Source organism: Desmodus rotundus, chromosome 12, assembly GCF_022682495.2.
Source record: "Desmodus rotundus isolate HL8 chromosome 12, HLdesRot8A.1, whole genome shotgun sequence".
In the NCBI taxonomy this organism is placed as follows: Eukaryota; Metazoa; Chordata; class Mammalia; order Chiroptera; family Phyllostomidae; genus Desmodus; species Desmodus rotundus.
The window spans coordinates 62,745,108-62,763,947 of NC_071398.1; the positions used below are offsets into that span (position 1 = coordinate 62,745,108).

Sequence of the window (18,840 nt, forward strand, 5' to 3'; positions counted from 1 at the left end):
GGAGGCTGTCAGGGGTCAAAGGCCTTTGCTTTAGGGCCAACAATTAGATCCGGGTGAAACCAGCTCATTCCCATTCCCACATGCAGGGACCCTAATGAAAATTTCACCTCCTGTTTCCTTTTGTCTTTTTGAAATGTCCATGGTAGGTCATTAACTTTTCCTTTCTGTGGGTAAGCAATTAATTAACAATCTGTTAATAATGATGGAGATCAGAGCACTGTGACTTGCTTTGGAGTTTGTTTCTTTTATTCCACTTTCCAAAACAAGTGGCTTCAGTGAGGGAGGAGGCGAGGCGGGGTGGGGGGTGTTGGAGAAAGAAAAGATGCTGTTTTGAGCTTTCCGGGGGCCAGCCTCGCAGCGAGGCTGTAGTACTGGCCTCGCGCACATGAGGGCGCTCCACACCACTACATCCAGCCCGGGGAGGGGGCGGTAGGGATTGGAAGAAGCAAGAGGCGCCTTCTGCGGGGAGAGAGAGTGTTCTCCCCGCCCGCAGACACTGGCCCCTCTCTCGAGGTTTCCTTCCTGTGTGGTCCAGCCTTGAAGGACCTTATGAAGTCCCTCTGGCAGCTGGAAACACAGCCGACTTTCAGGCCCTGAGGAATCCGTGCACCTGTATGTCAGGGCTGCCTGCCAGGGTGGTTTGGGGGTGGGGTGGGGGGGGGTAGTGTGTGGGCAGGGGCAGGCACCTGGGGATTTTCTCTCTCAGCTGAGAGTGATGGGGGCTTGCTTGTGGTCCTCTGGCCCTTCTTGCTCTGTGGAAGAGAGATGGCTAGGGTGCAGAGAGATTGTATGAAACCTTCCCCATCTTCCTCACACCCCATCTTCTGTCCCAGCTGCAGAGCTTCTGCACTCATCCAGAGGAAAATGTCTCCCTTAGCTGTGACTGGAAGATGTCTCCCTGGCTTTTGGTGCATTATGAATGCTTATAAGTACTGAAGACTTGAATTACCTGTAGGCCATGAAGTTGATGGGAGGGAAGGGCTTTTTAAGAACTCTGTTGAGGGGTGGAGAGAGTGTGGGTGGGCACCACCCCACGGCTGACTGCCCAGAGTTACAAGTTGTCCCCACCTTACGAGGTGTTTCCCCTCCTCCCACCGGGCTCCCCATCTCTCTGCCCTCCCAGCTCTCTGAGCTCCCCAGGCTTGTGTGACACACTCACACTGACCACTTGCCTTTGTGATTCCGCTTTACGCTCCCCACAGTCTCCTCACTTCTCCAGGGGAGCACCCTGTCTTGCCTGCTGCTGTACATCCTGGGGCCTGGCCCGGTGCTGGCCCGTGGCAGGCGTGGAGCCCTGACCACGCTCTGGGAGCCAGCGCTCTGGGAGCCCGCCCCCACTGCGCAGGCACCGTGAGCCAGGAACTGTGAGAGTGCTCTCCCTGCACCAACGTCACGGACCCTCCTGGGGCACCCGGGATCCATTCCCACCCATGTCCTGTGCTTTGAGGGCAGAAAGCTGAAGCTGCATTTTCCAGAAGGGCTCCTAGTGGGCTGGGTGCACATTGGGATCCAAGGCTTAGACCCTCCCCTGGGATTTGGAAGGTGGGAGGAGCCAGTGGCCCCCTCCTCCTGCTTTGGCTGCTCCTCCTGGCAAGCAGGGTCACGCAGACGTGCATCTTTTCCTGCAGCGTGCCCAGCGTGCACCCTCACCCCTGGCCACTCCCCAGACCACAGCCATGCCAGCGCACCCCGGAACTCAGTGGTGCCAGTGGCAACCTCCAGGTGCCCAGCTTCCTTTCCTGCCCAGGTCCAGGGAGCAGGTCCTCTAGAGACTCAGCCTCCCCGCCTCCCCTTCCCCATCTAGTCACTCTAACCATCCCACAAGCACCTAACCCTCTGTATCACATCATCACTGTTTCCTGCACTGTGCTCTGGCTGCTACAATTGTTAGCAGATGAGCAAACAGGCGCAGAGCCACAGCCAGTGAGCGGTAGAGCCAGGCTGTGAAGCCAGGTCCTTGTGCACCCAGAGCCGCGGACCTCGTCTTGCTTTGGGGAAGGTGTGGTGAGTGCTGGGTGTGGGAGGTGACCCAGCGGGCTCTCAGGCCCTGGGCTGGTCTGATCCAGGGTAGGGCCTGAGCAGGTTCCCAAGGTGTCTGCCCCTTCCTGAAGCACAAGCAGCTCAGGCTCCTGGCGGCTGTCCTCAGGGCTGGGGCTGACCCAGATGGGGTGTGTGGGGCAGGGAGGCAGCTGAGACAGCCCAGGTGTCTGGATACTCCAGTCAGGTGGGGAAAGTGCCTTTATAGTCCCCTCCTCCCCTGTAAGGAGGCTGGGCAGAAGCCCTGGGGAGGGCCTTGGAAGGCCTCAGATGAGACCTGGGGATGAAGGCAATAAAAGTGCTGGGCCAGGTGAGGAATGAAAAAGGAGAAAGCACGGACGTTAGCATTGTGGTGGCCACGTTTACAATCTTACTTCAGCCCTCTGCTTTTCTTTGAATGTATTTAGTTTCTTGAAGTTTTCTTTGAACTAGATTTGCCTTCAGCTTGTTTCTTCATTAATGGATTACTTCATCTCCGTGGCATGTTTGATATGTGACAGTCCTGTTTTAATGGCTGTGCCTTGACCGTGGCAGAGTCGAGGACGGATTGGAATTGATGCATGAGACCTGAGGCCGGGGGTCCTTGGAAGGCGCTTTTGGGAATTCCCACGAGGCTGCGTGAGAGGGAACCAGTGAGGAGGGTGGGCAGGGGAGACAGGAGGCAAGGAGAGCTTCGGATGGTGATGAGGAATGCGAAGGGTTTAGAGTTTAGGAGCACAGGAGCCTTGTTTGTTTACTTTTTGTTTTGGAATTTTAGATTTACAGAGAAGTTAGTGTAGAGAGATCCTCATCACCCAGCTTCCTCTGCGGTCAGTCTTGTTCATAATCATGGTGCGTTTGTCAAAACTAAGAAGTAACCGTTGGACAATCTTATTCACTGATCTACAGGCCAGTTTTCCCATTGATGCCAAGACTGATCTCGGATCCCATGGGGCATTTAGAGGGGTCATTGTTTTTATTTACAGCTCCCTGGGGTTTTGTGTGGGTTGGCTATAAGTTGTGTGTGGAAGGGCTTTTAAACCATGAAGAACTATGTAGATATCACTGCAGCTCTTTTTCATTGTTGTTTTGGTTAATGATGAACATGTTTTCCTCACTGCAGTGTGAATAGGTGACTTAAAAACAATATGTGATGCAGTTTCACTTTTAATCCTGACAATTCAATTACACTTTTATGAGACTCAGAAGTTAACTAACTTGCTCAAGAATATATTTTTAGGCTTTGTTAGACCCTCCTGACACTGAGTTAGCAGGCTTTTGATGTGCTGCCCATCACAGCACTTACAGAAGTCTTCCTCATTAGAGCGGAAGCTGTGGGGCAGGAAGCAGACTTGTCCACTGTTACGTCTCCTCTGTCCAGCAAATAGGCACATGAAGATGCTCCAAAACGAAAGACACTGTTTGGATGAAGGAATGAATGAATGAATGAATGAATGAATGAAGGCTCATCTTACACCCATTGCTCTATCCCGAAAACTGCAGTTTTCCTTGTAACTGACTGCTGTCTTCCCCTACCTACCAGGGTGTAGGGTGCATGGAACACAGTTGTGTTCTGCTCTGTAGCGAGTCTTCGGCACCTAGAACTAGCACAGGGAAGTGTCAGAAATACCTGTGCGTGACTGAGTGAAAGGGTGGGTACACTTCCTCCTGTGGCCAACCCCTCCCCGTCCTTTGTGACATCATTGTACTTTCTTCTGCTGCTGCCAGAGTGTGACAATGGTGGAGAACAGCTGCAACACTGTGACTTGGGTAGCCACAGGATATCTGGCTTCTTGAGTTAAACATTCACTTGCGTCCGAATGGCAATCAGAAGAGGAACCAGGGGAATAATGTCCCCAAGGAAGCTCTTTCCAGGAAGGCGGCAGGGGCGGCTGGCAGTGCACGGACTCCCCTTGCCACAGCTTTCATCCAGTCCCAGCAGAATCGTGCCTGAGGCACTTTGGGCTCCGCGCTTCCATAAATACTTATGTAGCTAGATAAATAAATACCTGCTTATGATCATCATTAGCTTTATTTTTTTAGAAGACAAGTTCTTCTTGTCAGAACTCTTATATTTCAAATCCTTTCATTTTTCCTTTGTTATTGGTGAAAAGGAAACAATCGCACTCACATTAAGGAAAACAAATACAAACACATAGGAAAAACGTCAGCATCCCAACACAGGTACGGTTGGAATCGTGTGTGCACTTCTTTCCCTCTTTTTCCCCCTGAGGGTATATCATATACACACTAATCTAACCGGCTCTGCTCTTCTCTTGCAACATTGTGGCGTACTCATACTCCACGCTGTTGCACTTCATTACCACCCACTGGAACACACCGCCGCACACTCAGGGACTTCCAGGTATATTGTTCATTTCACTGTCACACATGCCAGGAGAAACCCACTGAAGAGTTTGAAAGACAAAAACTCAAGGCACTTAAATATTTTTAAGATTTAGTCTCAGGATTAAATGTCAGGATTGAAGAAGACAGCTTCACTAAAAACACACAGATGAAAGAACGTGAAAGAACAGGCAGCTGCAGCGGTGTTCAGGGAGAGGTCACACAAGACGCAACCAGAGCAGGAGGACAGCTCCAAAGACGAAAACAATGCCCAGCTCAGGGGCTCCTCAACTTTCAACAGGCTTATGTCCTGATAAACGCATTGTAAGTTGAAAACATCCCAAGTCGAAAACGCATTTATAACACGTAGCCTGCCGAACAGGAAAGCTCAGCCGAGCCCGCCTTAAACGTGCTCAGAGCACTTACGTTAGCCTAACTGGGCACAACCACCTTGCTGCTGCTGCCTGGCATCACGAGAGAGATCAAAATTCGAAATGGTGAGTATGGGTTCTACTGACTAATACAAATTTGCACTGTTGCAAAGCCAGGAAATCATGAGGTCGAATCACAGTCAGTCGGGGCCTGTCGTACTGACAAGGCTGCAGAACAGCTAGAACCCTCCTGCACTGCCAGCGGGACTACAAAATGGGACAGCCACGTAGAAAAGGGTGTGAAAGCTTCTTACAAAGTTAAGCGTGTGCTTGCCATGTGCCCCAGCAATCCCAGACCTAGGCATTTACCCAAGAGAAATGGAAGCAGAGGTCTACAGACTTCTACGTGAATGTTCATGGGAGCCTTGTTCTTAATAGTCAAAAAGTGGAAACAACTCAAATGTCCAATTGGTAGGTGGAGATAAGTTATGCACACCTACACAAAGAAAAACGAACTGCTGAGAAGTGCAGCAACATGGATGAGTCAAAACATCATGGACCAATGACAGACGCCAGACATGGAAGGCTACTCCCAACTGTTTTTACTCCGGCGCTTCTGACACCAAGTATGCGGAGTCTCCCACACCAACAACCACTTCTCCAACTCTCCAGGCACCGCCTGGGTGTCCTACAACTCAGTTCCGTTCTGACACTAAGTACCCAGAGTTAGTGTCAGATTCCACAGGCTTGAAGGCTCAGTCCCAAAGACGGCCCTCATCTCAGATTCCAGTTGCCAGTCCCAGGTTGCCACCTGTACATCTGACCAATCAGCTATAAATTGGGAGTTCCCATGACTCCTTCCTCAGGTCTGACACTTGCCTGGAATGAATCACAGAACTCAGGGAAACAGTTCGTTTATCTTTGCTGACTTATTGTAAAGGAGACGAGTCTGGAACAGCCAGCTGGGAGGCATGCATAGGATGCAGAGGGCAAAGCATGATGGGGAGGAGTGATGTGGAGCACCCATCACCCCCACTGCAGCACACCACCCTCCCAGCACCTCAGTGTTCACCAACCAGGATGCTCTCTGAACCCTGTAGTCCAGGGGGTTTTAATGGAGGTTTCATTATGTAGGCGTCATTGATTAAATCACTGGCCATTAGTGATTGAACTCAACTTCCAACCCCTCATTCCGCCTCCTCCTCTGCCCCACCCCCAGGTCAGGGCTAGGGTGGAAAGTTTGAATCATGCCTTGGTCTTTTTGGAGCTGCCTCGGGCCTCCAATCATCTCATTAGCATACAAAAGACACTCTTCCCACTTCAGAGATTCTAAGGGTTTTAGGAACTGTGTACCAAGAACTGGGGAAAACACCAAATATATGCTTGTATTTCTTATTATGCCACTGGTGCATGCTATGTGATTCCATTTATTCCATTCTGGAAAAAGCAAAATGATAGAAAACAAATCAGACCAGTGGCTGCCAGGGGTTGAACTTAAGAGAAGGGAACTAATGCAAAAGGGCAGGAGGGGACAGTGTTGGCTGTGTCAAACATTCCGTATTGGGGTATAGTTATCTGACTAAATAGCGTAGTTCAAATTCATAAAACTTTACTCTTATAAAAGGATTTGTACTGTGTGTGAAGTAAACCTTAATGACTTCAGATAAAAGCTGTTTCTTCAGCACAACTTCCAGTGAAGACGGCGGTGTGGGCAGACACGGCGCGCCTCTTCGCACAACCACATCAAATTACAACTAGAATATGGAACAACTATCACTCACTTAAGAACATCAGAAATCAAGTTGAACGGAAGTCTGACAGCTACGGAATTGAAGAAACCACATCCTTCCAGACTGGTAGTGACCGGGGACTCAAATGTTGGGGAAATTTTAGTTCAGGGAGTAGTTAGTAAGCTTAGTAATCAATGTATGTAAAAAGCTGTTGTTCCAGGAACTGAAGGTAGGACCCACCCTGACTCCAGGAGACCGTAAACAGTTCCACCTAGTGCCTCAGGAGGACTGCGAGCCTTCAGGGTGGTATCTGAGCAATGTACTCCCAGGAGAGACACCCGCCCCCACCGCAGATAAAGACCTCGCCTAGGGCACAGATGAAAGAATGCTGCAGTTTTTATCTGATTAACTTTTCTCCTGAATTCCAATCCCCTTACCTACACTTTTCTTCTCCTTGTAAAAAGGGTTGGTTTAAAATGGAATGTAAGATGGTCTGTTAGGGTACAAACCCGCAGTCTTCTCAGCTCGCAGACCATCTGAATAAAATGCCCAACGTCAATCCCTGTCTCTGCTTACTGGGTGTGGCAGGCCAGCTTTTCTGGTTTCAGTAGGAGGGGCACAGATACAGAACGGGCTGGTCCCACACCCATGTGGATGAAAAGTCAGGAGACATATCAGGAGTGAGGCGTCCCAGACCCACACCAGGCCACCCAGCCCAGGATTCCAGTAATCAGGGCCGGTAGGCTGGTGCCATATCTGAGACTCAGTCAACCTGGCTAACACTGTGTGACCCTACCTTGGAGATCCCCAGAGGCTGTACCTCACCCACCCAACTCGCAGGTGTGCCCAAGCTGCTTTCCCATAAGAATGGCTGGTCTTGGCCCCTAAATCCTATCACACAAGCAACAGCTGGCTTTAGTGAGTCCTAGCTGCAGCCAGATTAGATTCACAGTTTGGATTTGCATCGGAATCTCCAAGCCCAGCCAAACAGTAGCCATCTCAGATTGCTTTACAGCTCAGGCAGGGTACCCCGGCAAAACACAGGTGGGGCTTGCACCACCTGGGAAATCCCAGGGCCAGCCCACCCAATAGACAGCTACAGACCACATCAGAGCACCACTACCCTACCCCTGCACAGTTGATCCTCCACCCTCCACAGAGGTTGGTGGTCAGTGGTCACGGCCAATCCTTGCAGCTAACTGACCTGCAAGGGTAAATCCCTCCCATTGATCTACCAACAGCAACCAAGGCTCAACTACGAGAGAAGGATGTACACAGCCCATACAAAGGGTGTACCTCCAGCATCCAGCTTGGGTGATAGGGGAGGCTGTGCCACTGTACAGGTGGTACAGGTCACTTACTGCATTAGGCCACACTACCAAGACATGGAGTCAAAGCAGCTCCACCTAATACATAGAAACAAACACAAGGAAGCTGCCAAAACAAGGAGACAAAGAAACATGGCCCAAATGAAAGAACAGACAAAAACTCTAGAAAAAGAACTAAATGAAATGGAGATAAGCAATCTATCAGATGCAGAGGTCAAAACACTGGTTATAAGGATGGTCAAGGAACTGAGTGAGGACCTCAGCAGCATCAAAAAGACCCAGTCAGAAACAAAGGACACATTAATTGAAATAAAGAACAATTTACAGGGAAACAAAAGTAGAGTAGATGAAGCCGAGAATCAAATCAATGATTTGGAACGTAAGGAAGCAAAAAACAACCAATCAACAACAAGAAAAAAGAATCCTAAGGAAAGAGGTTAATATAAGCAGCCTGTGGGACAACTTCAAGAGGTCCGGCTTTCGCATCATAAGGGTACCAGAAGGACAAGAGCAAGAAATCAGAAATCTGTCTAAAAGAATAGTGACAGAAAACTTCCCTAATTTGGTGAAGGAAATAGACATGCAAGTCCAGGAAGTGGAGAGAGTCCCAATTATGATGGAAGCAAAGAGGCCCACTCTAAGACACATCATTATTAAAAGGCTAAAGGTTGAAGATAAAGAGAGACTCTTAAAAGCAGCAAGAGAAAAGCAGTTAGTTACCAGAAGGTTGCTAGATGGGAGCAGGGAGGGGGAGAATGGGTGAAGAGGTGAGGGGATTAAGAAATACAAATAGGTAGTTCCAGAATAGCCACGGGGATGTAAAGTACAGTATAGGAAATGGAGAAGCCAAAGAACTCATACGCATGACCCATGGACATGAACAATGGTGGGGGATTGCCCGAGGGTATAAGGGGTGCTGGGTGGAGGGGGACAAAGGTGAAAAAACCAGGGCAACTGAATCACATAATCAGTAAAATATAATTTTTCTGATTTAATAAAGTTTTATTTTTCGAAACGTACAGCTGGTGGTTCCTGTTGCTCCTGCATCTTCACCAACCACTGGGGCATCCCCACCCTTGGTGTTTCCGGTGTGAATTACTTGAGCTCTGTGCTCTGAAGCCAGCTTCCTAAGTCCTCGCTAAGGAGCTCCTGAAGGGCTGCCCTGGCCAAGGAAGCGCGATCTTCAGTCGCTCAGAGACAACAGCTGGGGTTATAAGCTTGTAGCCGGGAGCTCCTTACAGAGTTTATCATGTGTTGCGTTTTCAAACAGGACTAGGTGATTGAGCTTGTCCCCAACTTTGCCTGTGGACCACTTCTTTGTGGCCTCGCCCCCAGATTCGTTCACTGGGTCTTTGTCTTTCTTGGGCGAGTTTCCAGTGTCTTTCTTCATGTCGTCCTTGGGTGGCAGAGCGAAACTCAAGGAGCGCCTGCTCTCACTGCTACCCGAGAAGATGTCAGACAAAAAGCCAATAAAATATAATTTAACAAAATAATATAAAATAGAAATGCACCATGGCATGGATGTTCCAAGTATTTTTTTTCTGAATTAAAAGTAAAACATGAGATTTATTCACCTTATAATATTTACCCTTAAATTTACATGCACAGTCACAGCAGAGCTGTTTGTACACTAAGGCCCCTTGGAAACAACACAGTACACACTGGATGTAATGAAACTGAGCTTGGTTGTCAGTTAGGATTCCTCACAATTTGTTTTTAAAAAGCCACAATTGTTTGGTCATCAAGAACTCTCTAGTCAGTCTTAATAGTAACATTGTCTTGTATTAAAAATGTTATTCCACAGTGTCAAAATTATATTTAAAACTGTGTCTTAAAACAAGCTGAGAAAGAAAAAGTGAATAAAATGAACACCCAAAAGAAAACGTATAGATAAAAAAAACCAAAACCCAGGCATACACTCAACACAATTCTGCCAAATTAACAAATTCCTCTTTGTCATTTGAAATTTACCTCGGCATGCTTTCTAAATACGGACCCCCCCCCTTTTATTTAACATTTTAAAAAGAACATACAAACCTCAAGTAGAGAAACCAGGGAAGTTAGAGACTCCGTCCTTTACACTGTACAGGAGAGTTTGCTTGGTAGAATTTCAGATTATAACCTAGAATATCATCTATACATACTTTCCTGCAGCAAAGTAGACACTCTACATTAAAACCTGTATGTACTATTTTAATTAACATACGACTGATTTTGTCCCAGAGTTGGAGGCAGAAATGTATTGGCTCCTTTACAGTAATAAACAAGTATGGCGCTAGGGTGGTGGTCACCTACATTACTCCTTTGAGTAGAAACGCTACCATACCACTGGCGTCCACTTCGTATACAGATCTTTAGGGCAAATTAGGAAAGTTCATCACAAGGAAGCAGCCAGCAGAGAAAAGTTATTCTTCCATTCCAAAAGTGTGAACTACTCACAAATATTTAACAATATAATTAATAGTTATAAAAATAGTTTTGTATAAAATTATATGTAGAAATATCTCACATGTTTTATTTCAAAGCTTTGTTCATCATTCTGAAAGTTTTCATCCCAAATCCAAGATGCCTGAATGTCCCCTCCAGTTCTTTCTTACACACCTAATATTCCATGAATGAGGCTGAGCGTCACCACTCAGCCCATCACTCACGTCTGAGCCCACTACTTCAAGGAAGGAAGGAAGTTGTTTGTTTTTGTAGAGTACCTGTTTATCCACCAAAAAAGATAGAGCATTATTTGGCAGGCAGAAGCATTATTTACGCTAAGCACACATAAATGGTTATTTAAGTTGCAATGTTATTTTAGAGGGCATTTAGAACACTAATGAAATATCAAAAAGGAAATTTTGTTACCTCAAGAAACACTTATAGGTTAAGCGTAAAAGGTTTTTTTTGAGATTTTTTATTTTTTTGAGAGAGAGGAGGGAAAGGAGGAAGAAAGGGAGGGAGAAAAACATCAATGAGTTGCCTCTTTTATGCACCCCCAACCCAGGACCAAACCTGCAACCCAGGCATGTGACCTAACCGGAATCGAACTGGCGACCTTTGGCTTTGCCAACCGAGCCACATGGGTCAGAGCTAAACTTAAAAGTTTTTAAATGCTGACAATGTAAGTCTTAAAATATATTGTCATCTGGGGTGGGGTGGAGGGATGGGGAGAAAAGGCACACAACTGTAATTGAATAACAATAAACATTTTTTTAAGTAATAAAAAATGTATATATTGTCATTAAGATAAGAACCACCTCCTTTATGGTGCACTTATACCATAACACTCAATTCCAACAATTTGACTTTCCTTCAGAAAAAGAGACCGTAGTTAGCATTGTCTGCCCCTGCCCCTGTTTTGTTTGACTGACTACAAACAGCTGCTTTGTACAAACCCCCGCAGAGCGAGGGAAACCCGTGCCTTTCCAATGTGCAGAGCCGCCCCCCCAGCTGAGGATCGCTGTCCGCTGGAGGGTTATACAGTCGGCAGGATGAAGCCCTGCTTCTTAGAATGAGGCGCTGAGGACGAACTTTGGGGCTAATTTAAGCGCTTCAGTGCTGTGAGTCTCAGCGCCTGGGATGCCTTCGGGGAGGCGCGACATCGGGCGGCACCGGCGCTGTGCGGCCGCTACAGTCTGCGCACACACCCACCACGCACACCTTACCGCCGCCTAGCTGCTTCTGCGCAGCGCGGGAGCCGGACTAGCAGGGGAGGGGGCGAGCTGGACGGAAGGGAAGTGAGTGTGTGTATATCAGTGTGTCCCGTGTGCGCAGGCGCGGGAGGGTGGGCGAGGGCCCCCTCCTCCCCAGCCCTCCCCCGGCGCAGGCCCGCATCTTCCAGCTCAGGACCCAGCCCCGGGCAGGCGCACGGGGCTGCGCACAGAGCTAGAGCTGAACTCGTGGCAGTGCGACCCAGCCCTTGCTTTCGGCGCTGCCGACAACTCAATGTGACTGGCTCCACCGGGCCCGGTAAGTTACGGCAAGACACGCCGTCGCATTTAACTATGTTTTGCGGCAACGCCAAAAAATTTTTTAAAAAATCACTACCTTAAGGAGACTTACCATCTGTAAGACTAGAGGAAAAAACACGACAACTCTGGTAAAGGTTCACGTAATAGAAAAGTTCAGCGGAGAACAGGGTCCGGTAGGGTTTGAGGAGGGGAGAGGGGAATCGCTCCCGGCGGAGCAAAGTCGCTGACGATCGAGGGTGGGGAGGATTCAGTTTGTCCCGATCAATTCGGGAGGAGCAAACGGGCTTTAAGATCAGAAGGCCACAGGTGGCACCCGCACAAGTCACCTCCCGCAGAGGCACTGCCCGGCCGAGAGGGCCGGGAGGCTCGAGGTGACTTACGGCCTCGGTCACTGCTCTTCCTGATCGAAAGCACCCCCGCTGGGAATGGAGCGAAGTCCGCCCGCCTTCGGTGCTCTCCGCGAGCCGCGGCCGGGACACCTGCCCGCTCCTTCTTCACCGGCCGGTCCCTGCCCCGCGGCCACAGCACCGCTGCCCCGACGCCTCCATCCCCGGGGGACCAGGCTCCCGGCTCCCCGCAGGCTGCCTCCCGCCCGCTGAGGCGGCCAGGACGCCGCAGGGCCGGCAGCCGGCGCCACCCGCGGCCGTTTCCCAGCGAACCCTTACGCGCCGCTCTGGCTTCGAGCGTGTGCGTGACGACGCGGCGGGGCTCCCGTGGCACCGAGCCTCGAGCGTTCCCTGGACACTCCCCGAGGAATCGGGCAGCGCCCTGTGCCCCGCGGGCCGGGAGCCTGCGCACTGCGGATGGAGGTGGCCCTCGCGGCCGGCACCCCCGCCCCGCAACCGACCGGCTCCCCGCGTCTGCCCTCCACGCAGCCACGTGCGCCGACTCCCGCTCTAGCCACGTGCAACCCCGCAGCCTCGCGGCGGCCTGCACGCGTATGGCACACGGATGTCGGCCTCACCCCGGGCTTCTGACGTAGGAAAGGGGGAAGCCGCCACGGCCGGACTCAGGTGTGGGGGCGATGCGCGCGCGGAGGCGCGGGGAGGCGCCCGGCAGTGGAGGGACCGGGCTGGGTTGGAATGGGCGCGGGGACCTCGGGGAAGAGGCGGAGGGGCGGCGGTTGGGAGCGCGGGCTGTGGCGTCGCCCTGGAGTCCCCTGACCTCGAGGAAGCCGCTGAAATCCTCGGGGCCTGTTTCCTGTTCTCTAAACCGGCCGCAGTGATAGAACCGGCCCCGTAGGCGTTTTTAGGGATCTTGCCTGTGGCCTTAGATGAATAGTGCGCACTAAAGACACGTCGGGAAAGAAGAGCAAGTCAGAAGGTGGCAAGAGTTGCCTGAAGGGCGAGGGTGTGTCTAGCGGGAACGTGGAGGAATGAGAATACAGAGGGGGCCAGACTTTCATGGACACGGAGTGTTTGGGACGGGATATAGTTGTAGTTAGCAGTTTCGGGGAGTGGGGTGCGATTATATGCTGAGCAGTTCACCTGAACCCTCTGATCCTGTGAAGTAGGTCCTGTTAACAAACAAGGAACGTGAGGCTCAGGGTAAGCAACTTCGTAGAGGTAACAGAGTGATTATTAGTGGCCAACATTAGAGTCAGCCTCCAGTGTCTGATTCTGCCATGAAATCTGTTAAATAATTTTTTTTAATTTTAAAAATATTATTTATTTTTAGAGAGAGGGGAAGGGAGGGAAAGATAGAGAGAAACATGGATGTGTGGTTGCCTCTCACGCGCCCCCTACTGGGGACTTGGCCTGCAACCCAGGTATGTGCCATGACTGGGAATTGAACCCAGGACCCTTTGGTTGGTAGGCTGGCGTTCAGTCCGCTGAGCCACACTAGCCAGGGTGAAATAATCTTAACTTTTAAGAAATAGTAAAAAATACAAGTCAAAGCCCCTGCCTTCGAAGAACTTACAAGTTCTTTGGGGAGACAGGTAAAAATCAGCCAATGTTTGTTGCACATTCGCTGCAGGCCAGAATCCTGCCATGTGCCCCCACCCTTCACCCCCTCCTTTAATTCTCACAATGACCCTGTGAGGTTTTCCGTTTTGTGAGTGAAGAACCTGAGATTGAGGAGGAGTGGCACTTGGGGGATCAGATCCAGAGAGCTCTCATGTGCTTTCCTCTCACACACTCTGCCTCTGTTTCACAGCAAAGTTGTCAGTGACAGTTGAACTTGGTAGTAGAAGACAGCGCAAATCGATGGGCAAATACTGCTTATGAGCAGCAGTTGCTTTTTACTGTTGATAAATGCTGAGAAGGGGAAGGCACTTCAGGTCGTTGGGGTCATGAAGACTTAAAACAGCAGTGCTTTAGGAAATTAAGACAATAATTCCATTTTACAACAGCATTTAGAAGAATACAGTGCCTAGGGATAGATTTAACCACGGAGGTTGCAAAGGGTTCAGGCAGCCGTACAGTCTGAAGAAACAGTGCCCACAAAACTGTCCTTACTTCAAATACCAGCTGCAGGTTCGGGGATCCCCAGGGTTACCTTTACTTCAGACCGGTTGGCCACAAATTTGGGGCTTCCCACAACCACCTTAAGGCTAAATAATTTGCTAGAAACACTCAGAACTCATGGAAAGCTATTATACTGGTGGTCATGTTTATTACATGAAAAGGCTACATTGAAATAAGCTAAGGGAAGAGTAGCATAGGGCAGAACCTTGGAGGGGTCCAAACAGGGAGTTCTGGCTGTCCTCTGCCTGTGAAGTCCTGGATGGTATTACTTCCTCCCAGCTAATGCTCAGAGTATTGCCAACCAGGGAAGCTCACTGATGTCCAGCGTTTTTTGAGTCTTCATTCCTTGGCCTGAATCATCACCCATGTGATTGGACTCACATAGTCAGCGCCCCCTGGAGGTTGAGCTGTTACCAAGTGACCAAAGCCGTAGTTATGCAGTCACTTGGTTGGTCTTTCTGGCATTGCCAGCCCCCACCCTGAGTCAGTGCAGTTTTGTTTGCATGAACTATGAGAGGACCCACCATGAAATGCCACATTAGCCACAAACTGTCAGGGTGGACCTGAGGGACCCACTGTGAATTACGAAGACACTCTGTTACTTGGGAAATTACAAGGGTTTAGAGGTCACCCCCCAGGAAGGGACTGGGAGTGGGGAGCACGAAGGCGAGACTTTTCTTTTTTTTTTTTTTTCTTTTTTTTATATATTTATTGATTATGCTATTACAGTTGTCCCATTTCCCCCCCCACTCCACTCCATCCTGCCCACCCCCCTCCCTCCCACATTCTCCCCCTATAGTTCATGTCCATAGGTCATACTTATAAGTTCTTTGGCTTCTACATTTCCTACACTATTCTCACCCTCCCCCTGTCTATTTTCCATCTATCATCTATGCTACTTATTCTCTGTACCTTTTCCCCTCTCTCCCCCTCCCACTCCCTTAATGACAACCCTCATGTTCTAGTTGTTTGCCTAGTTTGCTCTCGTTTTTGTTTTATGTGTGGCCGTTAATAACTGTGAGTTTGCTGTCATTTTTACTGTTCATATTTTTGATCTTCTTTTTCTTAGGTAACTCCCTTTAACATTTCATATAATAAGGGCTTGGTGATGATGAACTTCTTTAACTTGACCTTATCTGAGAAGCACTTTATCTTCCCTTCCATTCTAAGTGATAGCTTTGCTGGATACAGTAATCTTGGACGTAGGTCCTTGCGTTTAATCTTGGGTAATGTAATTATGATGTGCCTTGGCGTGTTCCTCCTTGGGTCCAGCTTCTTTGGGACTCTCTGAGCTTCCTGGACTTCCCGGAAATCTATTTCCTTTGCCAGATTAGGGAAGTTCTCCTTCATTATTTGCTCAAATAAGTTTTCAATTTTTTGTTCTTCCTCTTCTCCTTCTGGCACCCCTATAATTCGGATGTTGGAACGTTTCAAGGCGTCCGGGAGGTTCCTAAGCCTCTCCTCATTTTTCCAAGTTCTTGTTTCTTCATTCTTTTCTGGTTGGATGTTTGTTTCTTCCTTCTGGTCCACACCATTGATTTGAGTCCCAGTTTCCTTCTCATCACTATTGGTTCCCTGTACATCTTCCTTTGTTTCTCTTAGCATAGGCTTCATTTTTTCATCTGTTTTTCGAATAGATTCAACCAGGTCTGTGAGCATATTGATAACCAGTGCTTTGAACTGTGCATCCGATAGGTTGGCTATCTCTTCCTCGCTCAATTGTATTTTTTCTGGAGCTTTGAAGTGTTCTGTCATTTGGGCCATTTTTTTTTTTTTTGTCTTGGCGCGTCTGTTACTTTAAGGGGCGGAGCCTTAGGAGTTCACCAGGGCGGGGTAATGCTGGTCGCAGAGCTGTGACGCTGTACGTGGGGGAGGGGCCGAGTGGGAGCAATGGCGCCCGCCTCACTCTCCTTCGGCTTTCAATCTTTCACTCCGCTACCCACAATCAGACTGGGCCACTCTGGTGCTGGTTCCCGAGTAAGTGGGCCTGTGCACACTCTAGGCCCCTGTGGGTCTCTCCAACGACCTCTCCTGTGAGGCTGGGAGTCTCTCCTGCTGCCGCCCCAACCCCCACGGGCGTTTTCAATCAGAGGTTTGAAGCTTTATTGGGTTACGCGGTCTGCTTCACTCCCCGCCGTTCGTCCGGTTTATCTGTGGGCGAATGTGGTGCCGCAATGTGCTATCCGCCACTCTGCCTGCCCCACTCTCCGCCACTCTGAGTCCGGCCCTCTGGGTTTATCTGTGCAAATGTCGGGCCGCAGGGTCTGCTAGTGCTCGGACTGCCTGCGCCATTTGTCCCACACTCCGCCAGTCTCAGTCCCGCCACAGCCACGCGAGTCCTCTCCACCCCGGTGCCCGTCTCCGCCCCTCCTACCAGTCTGGATGAATGGTTATTTTCTATTTTCTTGGTGTTGGTCCCCCTTGCTGTTCGATTCTCTGTCAGTTCTGGTTGTGCGAGGAGGCGCAGTGTGTCTACCTACGCCGCCATCTTGGTTCTCCTCTCATCTTCGAGACTTTTCTTTAGATGAGGCCACATTCCTTACTACACAAAGGTGAAAGACTTCACACCAAAAATTAGGAAAATTAGGAAACACTGCTGAAAGAAATTAAGAAGACTTAAATAGACCTCCATGTTCATGGATTAGAAGACTTAATGTTGTTAAGATGGCAGAAGTGCCCTTCATGCTGTACAGATTCAATGCGATACCCACTGAAATTCCAACAGTCCTTTTTGAAAAAGTGGAAAAGCTGATCTTCAAATTCTTATGGAGTTGCATGGGACCCCTAATAGCCAAAACAATATTGATAACAAAGTTGGAGGACTCATTCTTTTTTAAGATTTTATTTATTTTTAGAGAGGGGGGAAGGGAGAGAGAAAGAGAGGGAAACAGCAATGTGTGAGAGATACATGGATTGGTTGCCTCTTGCATGCCCCCCCACTGGGGGACCTGGCCTACAACCCAGGCATGTGCCTTGATTGGGAATCGAATCGGCGACCTTTCGGTTCACAGGCTGTCTCTCAATCCAGTGAGCCACACCAGCCAGGGCTCGTACTTTCTTACTACAAAACTCACAAAGCTACAGTGATCAAAACAGTGTGATACTGGTATATAGACAAATTGAATAAAATTAAGAATCCAGAAAAAACTCATAAATCCAAGGCCAATTGATTTTTAGAAAAGCGTGCCAAGACCATTTGATGGGGAAAGAAAAGTCTTCAACAAATAGTGCTGGGACAACTGGGTATCCATACGCCAGAGAATGAAGTTGTACCCCGACCTCACACCATGCACAAAAATTAACTCAGATTAACCAACAATGTAAATGTAAGAGCTAAACTATAAAATTCTTAGAAGAAAACGTAAGGGTAAATCTTAATGACCTTGGATTTGGCAGTGGATTCTTAGATGCAGTATACCAAAAGATGAGCAACAAAAGTAAATAAATTGGATTTCACTAAGATTAAATATCCTAATATCTTTTTGTGCATCAAAGGATATTATTGAGAAAGTGAAAAGACATCCTATAGAATTGGAGAAAATATTTGCAAATCAAGATCTATTGTTCAGAATAACAAACCAAAGGGTTGTAAGTTCAATTCCCAGTCAGGGCATATGCCTGGGTTGTGGGCCAGGTCCCCAGTAGGGGGTGCACAAGAGTCAACCACACATCGATGTTTCTCTCCCTCTCCTCCCTCCCTTCTCCTCTTTCTAAAAGTAAATAAAATCTTTTTTTTAAAAGAAACTTTGCTCTAAAGAGATGAGTCTTGTTGTGCATTTTATTGAACATTATTGTTACCTACTTGCTGATAGGTTTACAACTTTTTTTTTTTTACAACCTATATTTTTAACAGGGAGTTAACACCTTTCTAGTCAACTGCACATAAAAAGAAGTTCACATTGAGGGTATAGCAATGGCAGGAGAAGCTCTATTTAGAGACCTGTATTTCTGCCATGGCGAGTTGGGAAAATGCACTCGGATGACCTGGGCATTTAAGCTCCTACCCCCATCCTTCAACCCCACACTTAGGAAGCCGAGGAGGCCCCTCGCAGCCAGGCCCAGTAGACTTGACAGATTAGTTTTCTAATTCCTCCCTAGGAACACTGTGCTCAGTTGCTCTCTGCTGTGGTGGCAGGAAGCCAGCTCCCTCCGCCCTGCACGTAACAGAGGACACCACCTCCCCGAGGATTGTCAGAGGCCTGGGAGCCAGGGCACTGGCCACCGGGCAGGCTTGTTTTGCTTCAGGGCACTAGGCTAGTTGAAACCCTTGGGTGAATCCAGCTGGAAGAAGTCACAAAACCCATGCAATAACCACACTTACTACAACAGAGGGTTGCTCTTTGAAGAGGCTCAGAGCCGTCAGTCTAGGAGTGATTGGCACTTCATCCACTTTTATAAGGAGAAAAGGAAACTTTCTGCAATACTCAGAAACTGCCCCCAGTGACCTCATTTCATTGGAATGGGCCCAGTCTGTTCTGAGAAGTTGCACGGCAGTTGAGGTATGATGAGAAGAATACTGTTTTCTGAGTAAGGAGACTTGCAGCTTGGAATATATTGGCTGAGTGAAGCCTTGAACAAGTCACCTGATCTTAATTTCTTCATCAGTAAATGGATTGCACTGG

The 18,840-nt window shown here is 48.7% G+C and overlaps 1 pseudogene; it reads right to left on the reverse strand.

Annotated features, from left to right (window-relative positions):
- Positions 1-8,782: 8,782 nt before the first annotated feature.
- Positions 8,783-9,770, reverse strand: LOC112313982 (small ribosomal subunit protein eS25-like; annotated as a pseudogene).
- Between the last annotated feature and the right edge of the window lie 9,070 nt (positions 9,771-18,840).